We start from the raw sequence: 13,625 nt of genomic DNA on the forward strand, positions 1-13,625 counted from the left end.
TGCTGTAAGAGCTCAGCAGGTTTGGCAGCATCTGTGAAGAGAAATCAAAGTTAACGTTTCGGGTCCGGTGACCCTTCTTCAGAACATTTATTTTCAAGACTGTTTCAACAATGTTTCATCCTGCAAGTGTGACAGGCGCCCAAAGCGGTTGGGTGGGGGTTAAAAAACGTGAACTGCCACAGTAGGAGGAGGTCATGCCTGCTGTAGAGGGAGGTTGCGGCAGGTGGCGCTGCCGAGGGAGTCAGACAAAGCGGCGGCTGCGGGGCTTGGGCTGGGAGGAGCCGAGTCAGTGCGTAAGTTGCCGGTGAACCAGTGTCGGGGCCGGAACCTGCCGCAGCAACATGGAGTGAAATTAGAAGGAACTAAACCAGTAGCTGGGAAGGTGCGTGAGCGAGTCTGCATAGGCGGCTTGCTGTCAGGTGAATCCTGCATTTCTGTCTGTGATTGTCTTTGAAACCATTCTTTAAATAGCAGCGAGAAGTGTTGTCGTTGACAGGTTTCATTCAGGCCTTTAAACCTATAGCCTTGTCTGTAATGGAAGTAATTGCGCCGTTGGGGGTCACAGCTTAGATCTGTCGATTTATTTCTGTAAATATTTCTTGCCGGGACTTGTTCTCTCCCCCAGTCCCCCTAGGAGTCTTTTTATTATTTTGTGCTGCCCTGTGGCCTTCATGACTCTTTAGCTCTGGTTATAACCATGGGATTTGGTAGAGGAATGTACCTGATGTCCAAAAGTGTTTATTTGCTCAATATTCAGGCAGCTGATATTGCACTTTTTTTTAAACCAGAGGCTTGATGACGATCGCGTCTTTATTTCCAGCTGACAGATGGAAATTTTCCCGAGGCTTTTTAAATTAAACTAAGCCTGATCTGTTTCAGGAAGTTGTCATTTTATGAGTTTTAACTTGGCTTGTGTGGTAACCTCTGATCCCTGCTTCTGTGACTTGGATTCACAATTATTGGCAGTCGCTGATATTGATCTTTGCCAATGGTTACCAACATTGTCTTAAATAAGATACCAAATCCATGCAATCCTTGATGAGTTGCAGTTTGTGCCTTGGTGTGGGGATCGGTGGGAAGTTAGGATTCTAAATCTTTGGAAAACTGATATGGTTGTGATTAATAACTGTTTATGATTTGGTTTTAATAACTGATACACTCTGTGATTTTGATTTAATAACTTGGCATGATGCTTTTATAATTCCAAATGCATTGTTGGGTGGAATCTCAACACTGGACCACATACCCATTTCAGGGTATGCTTAACTGCCTGTCCTTGTACTTGCAGCTGATTTATAGTGCTTAGGTAAAATGGGATTTGGAAGGAAAAGTAAACTTGTTTTTGTTTTGCTTGGAAGCCTGTGACTAGCAGTGTGCCACAGGGATCAGTCCTGGGACCCTTGCTATTATGTGTGTTAACCACTTGGATGTGAATGTCAAAGGTATAATTAGTAAGTTTGTAGATGACTGGAAAATTGGTGCTGTTGGTAGTGAGGAGAATTGTCTCAGTCTACAGTCTGATGTTGATTAGCTGGTGGTAGATGGAATTTAATCCTAATAAATTTGAGGTGTTGCATTTTGGGAGATCTAATAAGGGAAGGATTTAGGGAATACTGAGGAACACAAGGACCTTGGTGTACATATCCAAACATATCTGAAGGTGTCAGCATGGGTGGATAGGCTGGTGAAGAAGACATATGGGATGCTTGCCTTCATTACCTGGGGCATAGAAAATAGAAGCAGCGAAACCTTATTACAACTTTATAAAACATTGGTTGGGCCACAGATGAGTGTACTACTGTGTGCAGTTCTGATTGCCACACTATCGGAAGAATGTGATTGCACTAGAGAGATGCAGAGGAGATTCATAAGGATGTTTCCTGGGATGGAAAGTCTCAGTTATGAGGTGAAACTGGATAGGCTGTGTTTGTTTTCCTTGGAGCATTGGAGGCTGAGGTGGGATCGGATTGAGGTATACAAAATTATGAGTGGCATAGACAGAGTTGATCATGATAATCCCCATGGCAGACATATCTAAGACCAGAGGACAGAAGTTTAAGGTGAGAAGCAAGTGGTTCAGAGGAGATCTGAGAATTTTTTTTTTCACCAGAGGGTTGTGGAAGTATGGAACATGCTGCCTGAGAGGGTGGTGGAGGCAGGTGTTCTTGCAACATTTAAGGAGCATCTGGACGTGTACTTAAAATGCCAGGGTATACAAGCTCTCCACCAAGTGCAGGTAAATGGGATTAGTATAGTTTGGTGTTTGTTGGCCGGCATAGACATAAATGGGCCTGTTCCTATGTTCTATGAATACAAATTTAGTTTTATGACACTTATGGTACAGTTTTACAACAACAAAACAGTAGCAAGATGTCTTAGAGCATTGTCAACTAAGAACATATATTTCAAGGGTTCTTGTCATTCTTGACAGTACTTCAGCTTGTTCTACAGATTTTTTTTTCTGCATTAACCCTGGTGTTCTTGCAATTCAGTCCCTGACAACTATTAATTAATTGTTTTGCCCAGGAAATGCATGAGACTGAAGTGAGATAGCTATGTTTGGATTTATTTATATAATCAACAAATGGGGAAAGAATTTTTATTCTGAGACTGTAACAATTTAGTAGCCATGTGCTGATGTTTAAAATAAATTCTTGCATGTGATGGCATGTCTCTGGCAAGGCTAGCGTTTGTTGCCCATCCCTTTAATACCCTTGAACTGAGTGGTTTGCAAGCCTACTTTGGAGGACAGTTAAAAGTTAACCACGTTGCTGCAGGCCCCAAGTTATGTATATGCCGGATCAGGTAAGGCTGGCCTTACCTAAAGGACATGAGTAAAGCGGATGAAGTTTCATGACAATTGATAGTAGTTTCATGATTACCATTACGATTAGCTTTCAATTCTAGACTTTGCTACATTTCGTTGAGACAAAAACGTTTGGAGAAGTGTAATGAATCATGCATAGAATCATTACTTAAAGTCTTTAGTTCAGTTTTCTAGCGGTCAACAGTGTTACGGTAAATATTGTATGATTGCCTCCGACTACTGTAATTGAATAATATTGTAGTTTAATTGGTGTCAACTATATTTAATTCATGGTTTTGTTTGTTCATCACAGCTGACCCCCAGTGAGATGTAAAGCTTTTCTGTCAATGTCATGCAATTATTAACAAATGGGGTTGTAGAGAGGAGTCTGAAAAACGCACAGCACATCTGGAAGCATATCACCTGCATCAAGCAATTGTTTTAAACTGTTCTTGGCATTGAGAGGACTATCTTCTGTTTTATTAGGGAATCCAGACTGTACATCCCGTATATCTAGGCTGAGTAAGCTAGTCTCAACTAGAGCAGCGGCTGAGATGCTACAATTGACTTGGTTTCCTGTGGATTAAGAAGGCAAGGGGAAAACAATAACATCGTTCCTGGTTCAGATTGTTATCCAATGACTTCTTTTGGAATACATGTGCCGTGGATCAACAACTAAAAATGGGTTTGAATTTGACAATGCTGTCATCCATAGTAAAACAACTTGTTGCCACTCGCCTGCATTAAATGGTACTGCTCACCAGTCTTGGGCATTGAAAGCACAATCAATATAGAAACCTTGACTCTGACAGCTCAGTAAAATCATTCTTCTGATTTTGATTGCTTGTGTATTCACAAGTGCCTCGACCCTAAGCTGTGGAATTCCCACTGTAAACCTTTCCCCTCTGGCTCCTGCTTGAAGCTTTGAAAGCTACTGCTTACTTTGTTCACCTGTCCTAATATCTTTATCAGTCAGTTTCAATTTTGGTCTAGCAATGGTTCTTCAAGTACTTTGAAGCATCTTCTTATGGTAAAGATGCTTTTATAGATACAAGTTATGTTTGTACACTTAGGAGTAATCTAATCAAGAAGTGTACGTAGAGACCCAAACAAAACTGATGTCTAGGATTGTTTTCCCAGTCTTTGTCCTTTTTCAAACTTGAGTTCACCAGTGTCTGGGTACATAACATTTGTAATGAACTAACTGATCTTCTGTCATGTCAGTCCTGATGTAATAAGAGACCCTTCCTTTGACACACAGTTTGTCATGCATTTCCTACTTCCTTTTGATGATTTCTGTAAAAAGCTCAAGATGAGGCCAGAGTGGTGGATGTGATTTAATTGGACTTCAGCAAGGCATTTGACAAGGTTCCTCATGGTAGACTGGTTAGCAAGGTTAGATCACATGGAATACAGGGAGAACTAGCCATTTGGATATAGAACTGGCTCGAAGGTAGAAGGCAGAGGGTGGTGGTGGTGGAGGATTGCTTTTTAGACTGGAGGCCTGTGACCAGTGGTGTACCACAAGATTGGTGCTGAGTCCATTACTTTTCATCATTTATATAAATGATTTGGATGTGAACATAGGAGGTGTGATTAGTAAGTTTGCTAATGACAGCACAATTGGAGGCGTAGTGGACAGCAAAGAAGGTTATGTTAGAGTACAATGGGATCTTGATCAGATGGGCCAATGGGCTGAGGAGTGGCAGATGGAGTTTAATTTAGATAAATGTGAAGTGCTGCGTTTTGGAGAAGCAAATCGGGGCAGGACTTATACACTTAATGGTAAAGTCCTTGGGAGTGTTGCTGAACCAAGAGACCTTGGAGGGCAGGTTCATAGTTCCTTGAAAGTGGAATCGCAGGTAGACAGGATAGTGAAGAAGGCATTTGGTATGCTTGCCTTCGTTGGTCAGTGATTGAGTACAGGAGTTGGGAGGTTATGTGGAGGGTGTACAGGACATTGGTTAGGCCACTTTTAGAATACTGTGTGCAGTTCCGATTTCCCTGGTATTGGAAGGATGTTGTGAAACTTGAAAAGGTTCAGAAAAGATTTGCAAGGATGTTGCCAGGCTTGGAGGGTTTGAGTTATAGGGAGAAGCTGAATCGGCCAGGACTATTTTCCCTGGAGCGTCGGAGGCTGAGTGGTGACCTTATAGAGGTTTATAAAATCATGAAATGCATGGACAGGGTAAATAAATAAGGTCTTTTTCCCAAAACTAGATGGCATAGATTTAAGGTGAGAAGGTAAAGATTTAGGAGGGACCGAAGGGGCAGCATTTTCCAGGCAGTGTGTGGTATGGAATGAGCTGCCAAAGGAAATGGTGGAGGCTGGTACAATTAAACATTGAAAAGGCATCTGGATAGGTATATGAATAAGAAGAGTTTAGAGGGATATGGGCCAAATGCTGACAAATGGGACTAGATTTATTTAGGATATTTGGTCGGCATGGATAAGTTGGACTTGAGGATCTGATCCCGTGCTGAACATCTCCATGACTCTGTAACGCTGCCATAAAGCTCCTCTCTCCTCAGTAACCAAGGCCCCAGACACACCTTCAGTGCTAAGTTCAGTACTTGGGCAGGGACAGCAATAGGGGAGACTTTTCTGCAGGGCTGATGAAAAACCAGAGGTCATACTCCACATTGATACAAACAACATGAGTAGGAAGGGTGATGTGGCTCCCGATTGAAATGTAGGGTGCTAGGTAGAAAATTGGAAAACAAGTTAAAGTTTTTAACCGAAAACATATTTGCTGGTTGATGTATTTGTGCAGTGAGTTTTATTCAGACCATTAAAGTAGAAGTGGGGAATGACTTTTGACAAAGTACTGACCACTAATCACTTCATTTCTGTAGGTAAACCAGCTAAGTTTTTTTTGAGTGTTGAGTGGTACTGAAAATTTGTGGAGGAATCCATTAGGTTTACACTCAAACTTTGAAATTCTTTATAAAAACGACTACAAGGACAACAAGTAAGTGAATCAACCTAAATTTAGGAATTGCACGTGTTTGTTTACGTGCGTGTGTTTAATACGTGTTTCATTTTTAGGATTTTTTTATACCTTTGAGGATGTGGGCCAGCATTTATTGCCCATTCCTAATTGACCTGTTGAAGGTGGTGATGTGTTACCTCCTTGAACTGCAACACCAATGCTGTTAGGTTTCTTGACTCAATGGCAGTGAAGGAATGACATATTTCCAAGTAAGGAGGATGTTGAGTGGCTTGGAGAGGAACTCTGCTGCCCTGCTGTTTGGTGTGTCAATACTCTTTAAAACATAACTTTTAATAACTTTAAAACATGACCCTCAAATGTAATTTTTCTTTGAACTGTCCTGTGATAAAGTGATCAAAAATTCCGATAGTGACGAATTCATTAGTGATTGTTGAAACTATGCTGTCAAAAATCAGAACTTTTCTAGAGACGTGAAATATTGTGAAGTGTTCACTGACTAGTGTGGTAGCCCATTGGCTATATTAACGGATCTGTTCAGTTTATAAGTAAATAAGAATCTAGTATCTGTATTGGTCATCCTGAAAATATTCGATGATGTTAAAATTGAGTGACTCACTAGTGTCCTTCAGGGAGGATACCTACTGTGCTTCTCAGTCTGATCTATGAAAATCCTAAAGAAATTATAGAGAGTTGCGAATGCATCCCAGTCCATTATGAAAACCAGCCTTCCTTCCATTGATTCTATCTACACTTCCTGCTGCCTCAGGAAAGCAGATAACATCATTATAACTGGGGTGGGAGGAGTTTTTCTTTTTATTTTATAGAATCCCTACAGTGTGGAAACAGGCCGTTTGGCCCAACAAGTTCACGTCGAACCACAAAGCATCCCATCCCACCCCACCTAAGCTACACACCCCTGAACACTACGGGCAATTTAACATGGCCAGTCCACCTAACCTGCACATCTTTGGACTGGAGGAGGAAACTGGAGCACCCAAGGGAAACCCATGCAGACATGGGGAGAATGTGCAAACTCCACACAGACAGTCGCCTGAGGGTGGAATCGAACCTGGGTCTGTGGCGCTGTGAGGCAGCAGTGCTAACCACTGAGCCACTATGCCACTCTTGCACCTTCTTCCATCAGGCAAAGATACAAAAATTTGAAAACGTACCGATAGATTCAAGAAGAGCTATTCCCTGCTGTTAATCAGACATATGAACGGATCTCTCACATTACTAGAGTTGATCTTCCTGCTCCTTCTCTGTAGCTAGAACACTGTATCCTGATGTACATGTAAGTTGTGATTTGTCTGGTTAGCAAGCAAAACAATACTTTTCACCTTATTTTTATTCTTTATTCATTCATGGGAATTGGGCGTCACTGGTTAGGCCAGCATTTATAGCCTATCCCTAATTGCCCAGAGGGTATTTCAGAGTCAACCACATTGCTGTTGGTCTGAAGTCACATGTAGGTCAGACCAGGTAAGGATGGCAGTTTCCTTCCCTAAAGGACATTAGTTAACCAGATGGGTTTTTCCTTACAATCAACAATGGATTCACGGTCATCATTAGATTCTTAATTCTAGGTATTTATTGAATTCAAATTGCACCATCTGCCATGGTGGGATTCGAACTAGGTCCCCAGATCGTTGTTTGGGTCTCTGGATTAACAGTCCAGCGATAAAACCACTCGGCCATCACCTCCTCCGGGTGCATTTCACAATATGATACAGTTGATTCTTGATTGCCCTTGAAAGTCTGTGGAAGACATTCAATTGTATCAAAAATGGAAGTTGCTGAAAAAGCTCAGCAGGCCTGGCAGCATCTGTGAAGAAAAAGTCAGAGTTACTGTTTCGGGTTCGGTGACCTTCCTCGGAAGTTTTCTGTGGTAGTGAATTCCACAAGCTCACCACTTTTGGGTGAAGAAATTTCTCTTCCTCTCAATCCTGAATGGTCTACCTTGTATCCTTACACTTTGACCCCTAGTTCTGGACTCCCTAGTTTATTTGGAACATCTATCCTTTATCAACCCTGTCTAGTCCTGTTAGACTTTTATAGGTTTCAATAAGGTCCTCTGTTCATTCTCCTGAACTCCAGTGAATATAATCCTAACTAACTGATTCAACCTCTCCTCCTGCTGTCCCAGGAATCAGTCTGGGAAACCTTGGCTGTACTCCCTCTCTAACAAGAACATCCTCCTCAGACAAGTTGATCAACACTGCGCAAAATATTCCAGGTGTGGTCTCACCAAGGCCCTGAATAATTGCAGCAAGATATTCCTGCTGCTATTACTCAAATCCTCCTTGCATTGAAGGCCGACATACCATATACCTTCCTAACTGCTTGCTGCACTTGCTTGTTTACTTTAAGTGATTGCTGTATGTGGATGCCCGGGTCTTATTGCACACTCCCTTCTCTCAATCTATCACTATTAATAATCTGCCTTTTGTTTTGCTACCAAAGTGGATAATGCCACATGTATTCACATTATACTACATCTGCCATGCAATTGCCCGCTAGCACAGGATAACTAAAAAAGCAATAATAAGATGAAATATGAGAATAAGCTAGCGGGTAATATAAACTAACATTGCAAGAGATTTTTTTGATGCATATAAAAAGCAAGTGAGTGTCAGGAGTTCACAGGCGCTGGAAAATGAGGCTAGAAAAATAGTAATGGGGAACAAAGAAATGGTGGAGAAACTGTAAAGGTACTTTTCATCAGTTCTCATGATTGAAGGCACCAGTAGCATACTAGTGAGAGAGTGGGAGGTGAGTGTAGTGGCCATCACTAAGGAGATGGTGCTGGGGAAGCTAAAAGGTCACCTAGACCAAAGTTCTGAGGAAATAGCTGAGGAGATTGTGGAAGCATTGATGGTGATCTTTAAAGAATTATTGTAATCAGGGAGGACTGGAAAATGGCTAATGTGACACACCTGATTAAGAAGTGGGGGTATGATGCAGAAGACAGGAAATTATTGGCTGGTTGGCATGACTTTGGTCGTTGTTGAGATTTTAGAATCCATTGTTAAGGATGTGTGGGATCATGTTCAATAACAACTGAGATCTGTGAGTGGTGAAGATAACCTCTTTATTGAGCATCTGCAGTAGTACAGTTTGAGGCAGCGATGGAATCCAGAGTACAGTAGCTTTTTTTATATACGGTTTTTACATGCATTAAAATTTCAGCACTGTGGTGTCACATATTGTATCTATTGTATGCAAGTTTGTGTGACATCTATCCTGGGGAAGCAGGAGATGATTTAAGCACTTGCTAAATGTTGGCTGTTACTCCTGATGGAATTAGAATGTCTGTCTGGTCTGAGCTTGCATAATTTGAGGTGTTAGTCCTTTTGTCTCTAAAATTTAGTATTCATTTCAGAGAATCATAGAATCCCTTCGGCCCAACAAGTCCAAACTGACACTCGGAGCATCTCACCCAGACCCAACCCCCCCTAGCCTAAACACTATGGGTGATTTAGCATGGCCAATTCACCCAGCTTGCACATCTTTGGGACTGTGGGAGGAAACCCACGCAGACACAGGGAGAATGTGCAAACTCCACACAGACAGTTGCCCGAGGGTAGAATCAAACCCGAGTCCCTGGCACTGTGAGGCAGCAGTGCTAACCACTGAGCCACTGTGCTGCCCCAAATGTTAGTAAAAATATTAGACCTATATGATCTAAGTAAGTGAGAAATTATATGTGTACTAAATAAAAGTATAGAGGATATTTAACTTCCACAGCTGTGTCGAGAGATTTCATTTACTATTGCTAGTTTTGACAGTTCTTACACATTCTTTCATGCAGTTTCACAGTAGCGCTGTTTTGATAGTAAGTTTCTTAAAAGGGATAGCGGCCCTATTTAAAAAGTATAAATCACTACGTTAGTAGAAGGTAGTAGCCCTAAATAAAAGTTAGAAATAGGTAATAGTGTTATAGAAATAGGTAGTGTACAAGGAAGTTTCAGAGGTAAAGAGCAGCAGACTGTAGGGATATGCTAGTGGAGGAAACTGTTCGATGTTCTGCAACCTATTCAGGTCCTGAGAGACGGTGCCAAGGGCTAATTAATATTATAATCTTTTCATAGTTTTGAGTGAGTTATGGATGATAGGGATGGCATTGTTCTGAGTAGGTTACAGTATTAACACATTTAGGGGTAGCCTTTGATACAGAAACGTGTCTAAACATTGCTTGCAGCATGGGGCCAATAAGAATGCAAAGATGTAAAGAAACAGTAATGGGTTGGAAGGGATGTTTAATTTAGTTTATCTTGTAAGAGTGAAATGTACTACAAAGGTACAGTTTTATGAATGAATGGAAATGCAGTATCATAAACATAGAATGCTTGTGAGGGAGTTAGTAAAGAGAATCATAATACAATATCTCACAGATGAGATTATGGAGTACTTGGAAGTGAATGATAAAATTCGGTTGACTTAGTGCAGTTTTGGCAAAGGGAGGTCATGCCTGACAAATCTGTTTGAATTCTTTGAGGAGGCAACAAACTAGTTAGACAAAGGAAAGTCTGTAGTTGTGATCTATTTGGATTTCCAGAAGGCCTTTGACAAGGTGCCATACAGGAGGCTGCTAAATAAGATAAGAGCTGTTGGTGTTAGGGGCACGGTCCCGGCATAGATAGTGGATTGACTGACTGGAAAAAGGCAGCGAGTTGAGATGAAGTGGTCTTTTTCAGCATGGCAGCCAGTGAATAGTGGAGTTCGGTAGGGGTTAGTGTTGAGACCACAGCTATTCATATTATACACTAATGATCTGGATGCTAAGGGCATTATTGCTAAGCTTGCAGATGGCACAGAGAGAGGTGGAGGAACAGATAGTGTTGAGAAAGTGGGAGGAGAGTGGGCAAAGGAGTGGCACAATGTGGAATACAATGTGGGAAAGTATGAGGTTATGCGTTTTGGTAGGAAGAATAAAGGCATAGACTATTTTCTGAACAGGAAAAGGCTTCAGAAATCTGGGGTATAAAGGGACTGGGGAGTCCTAGCTTAGGATTCTCTTGAGGTTAACATGTAGATTCAGTTGGCAGTTAGGAAGGCAATTACAATGTTAGCATTCATTTCAAGAGGGTTAGAATACAAGGGCAGTGATGAACTGCTGAGGCTGGAAAAAGCTCTGATCAGACTGTATTTGGAATATTGTGAGGAGTTTTGGGCCCCATATCTAAGGAAGGAAGTACTGGCCTTGAAGGACCCCAGGGAGGTTTGCAAGAATGATCCCAAGGATGTCACGTGAGGAGCGATTGAGGACTCTGGGTCTGTACTCAGTGGAGTTTGGAAGGATGGAGGAGGATCTCATTGAAATATACAGAATGCTAAGAGACCTGGATAGAGTGGACATGGTGAAAATGTTCCCACTAATAGGAGCGACTAGGACCTGAGAGCACAACCTCTGACTGAAAGGATGACCTTTTAGAACTGAGATAAGGAGGAATTTCTTCAGGCAGAAATAGTGAATCAGTGGAACTTGTTGCCATTAGAGGGCATTGAGTGTAGAAAGGACACATAGGTTCTTGATTGGTAAAGTGATCAAGGGTTATGGGAAGAAGGCAGGAGAATGCCAAAGGAGACTCAGGATACTGAGATTTGTGCGGAGTGTGCTTGGGCATTTTGAGATCAAGAAAGAAGTGGTGTTGGAAGAGCATTAAGGTGGATAAGTCCCCAGGGCCCAATGGTATCTACCCCAGGTTACTGAGAGGGGTAAGAGAAGAGATTGCCGGGACCTTGATCAAGATCTTTGTATCCTCGTTAGCCACTGGAGAGGTCCCGGAGAACTGGCAATATTCTTCTGTTCAAGAAGGGAAATAGGGATAAACGAGGAAACTATACATGGCTGAGTCTCTCATCAGCGGTTCGGAAACTATTGGAGAGAATTCTTAGAGACAGGATTTACGCACGTTTGGTAGCATGGGCTAATTAGGGACATTCAGCATGGCTTTGTGCGGGCAGGTCATGTCTTACTAATTTGACTGAATTATCCAAGGAGGTGACAACGGTGATCAATGAGGGTAGAGCAGTAGATGTTGTCTACATGGATTTTAGTAAGGCTTTTGACAAGGTCCCTCATGGTAGGCTCATCCAGAAGATTAAGATGTATGAGCTCCATGGTGACTTGGCCGCATGGATTCAGAGTTGGTTTGCCCACAGAAGGCGGAGTGTAGTAGTGGAAGGGTGTTGTTCTGGCTGGAGGTCTGTGGCTAGTGGTGTTTTGCAGGGATCCGTACTGGGACCTTTGCTGTTCGTGATTGTATGTAAATAACTTGGATGATAATGTAGATGGGTGGGTTAGTAAGTTTGCAGACAACACAAAGATCGGTGGAATTGTGGATAGTGTAGAAGGTTGTCAAAGAATACAGCGGGATATGGATCAATTGCAGATGTGGGCAGAGAAATGGTGGATGAAGTTTAATCCGGTAAGTGTGAGATGCTGCACCTTGGGAGATCGAATGTTAAGGAAAAGTATGCAGTTAGTGGTAAAATTTTGAACAGCATTGGTGTACAGAGGGATATTAGGGTTCAAGTTCAACACTCCCTGAAAGTGGCCACTCTAGATAGGGTGGTAAAGAAGGCATGTGGATGATTGCTTTTATTGGTCAGGGAATTGAGTACAAGAGTCAGGATGTTGTTTTGCATCTTTATAAGACTTTGGTTAGGCCACACTTAGAGTATTGCATTCAATTCTGGTTGCCACATTACAGGAAGGACGTGGCAGCTTTGGAGAGGATGTAGAAGAGGGTTTACCCGGATGCTGCCTGAATTGGAGGGTATGAGCTATAAGGAGAGGCTAGAAAAACTTGAGTTGTTTTTACTCTGGAGTGGTAGAGGCTGAGGAGAGACTTGATAGAAGCCTATAAAATCATGAGATGCCTAGATACGGTTGACGGTCAGAATCTTTTTCCCAGAGTTGAAATGTCTAAAACTAGGCATACATTTACGGTGAGAGGGGGAAGTTCGAAGGAGATGAGTGGCAAGTTTTTTTACGCAGGGTGGTAAGAATCTGGAATGCGCTGCCAGGGGTGGAAGTGGAGGCAAATACGTGAGGGGCATTTAAGGGACTTTTAGATAAACACATGAATATGCAAGGAATGGAGAGATATAGACCAAGGACAGGCAGGAGAAATTAGTTTAATTTGGCATCCTGTTCGGCACAACATCATGGCTCAAAGGCCCTGATCCTGAGCTGTACAGCTGTATGTTCTACGTAATGGGGTTGAGAAACATATCAACCAAGATCAAATGGTGAGTGGACTCAATGGGCCAAATGTTATAATTCTGCTCCTATATCTTCTGGTCTTATGTACTCAACAGGCCAAATGGCTATTTCCCGTGTGGTAACATTTCAGTTATCTCATAGAGTCATAGAATCCCTACAGAGATAGCAAGAACTGCAGATGGTGGAGTCAGAGACTATATAGTGTGGAGGTGGCGGAACACAGCAGGCCAGGCAGCATCAGAGGAGCAGGAAAGTTGACATTTTGGGTTGGGACCCTTCAGAAATGGGGAGGGGGAAGGGAGCTGGGAAATGATTGGAGAGGAGGGTTGGGGCTGGGGCTGGGTAAGGTAGGTGGGATCGTGTTGGGTGATTGCAGGTAGGGAGTGGTGAGAATTGGTCAGTGGGACGGGTGGGGTGGATAGGTGGGAGAGATGATGGACAGGTGGTGTCAGGTCACGGAGGTGGGGATGAGAGGGAGGGTTGGTCATGGGATGAGGTCGGGGGTGGGGAGATTTTAAAACTGGTGAATTCCATGTTTAGGCCATTGGGCTGTAGGCTCCCAAGGGGGAATATGAGGTTAAAATTGTTTCAGAGATAGTAGGAACTGCAGATGCTGGAGAATCTGAGATAACAA

The 13,625-nt window shown here is 42.5% G+C and overlaps 1 protein-coding gene across 1 annotated transcript in view; it reads left to right on the forward strand.

The window, feature by feature from the left end:
* The first annotated feature begins 281 nt into the window (after positions 1 to 281).
* LOC109928323 (WD repeat-containing protein 7) overlaps positions 282 to 13,625 on the forward strand; it is a 375,400-nt gene continuing 362,056 nt past the window's right edge. The window contains exon 1 of the mRNA XM_048604178.1: positions 282 to 419. The gene's annotated coding sequence lies outside the window, so the exon portion shown is untranslated. The remainder of the gene's footprint in view (positions 420 to 13,625) is intronic.

This window comes from Rhincodon typus, chromosome 1 (assembly GCF_021869965.1).
Source record: "Rhincodon typus isolate 14 chromosome 1, sRhiTyp1.1, whole genome shotgun sequence".
Classification (NCBI taxonomy): Eukaryota; Metazoa; Chordata; class Chondrichthyes; order Orectolobiformes; family Rhincodontidae; genus Rhincodon; species Rhincodon typus.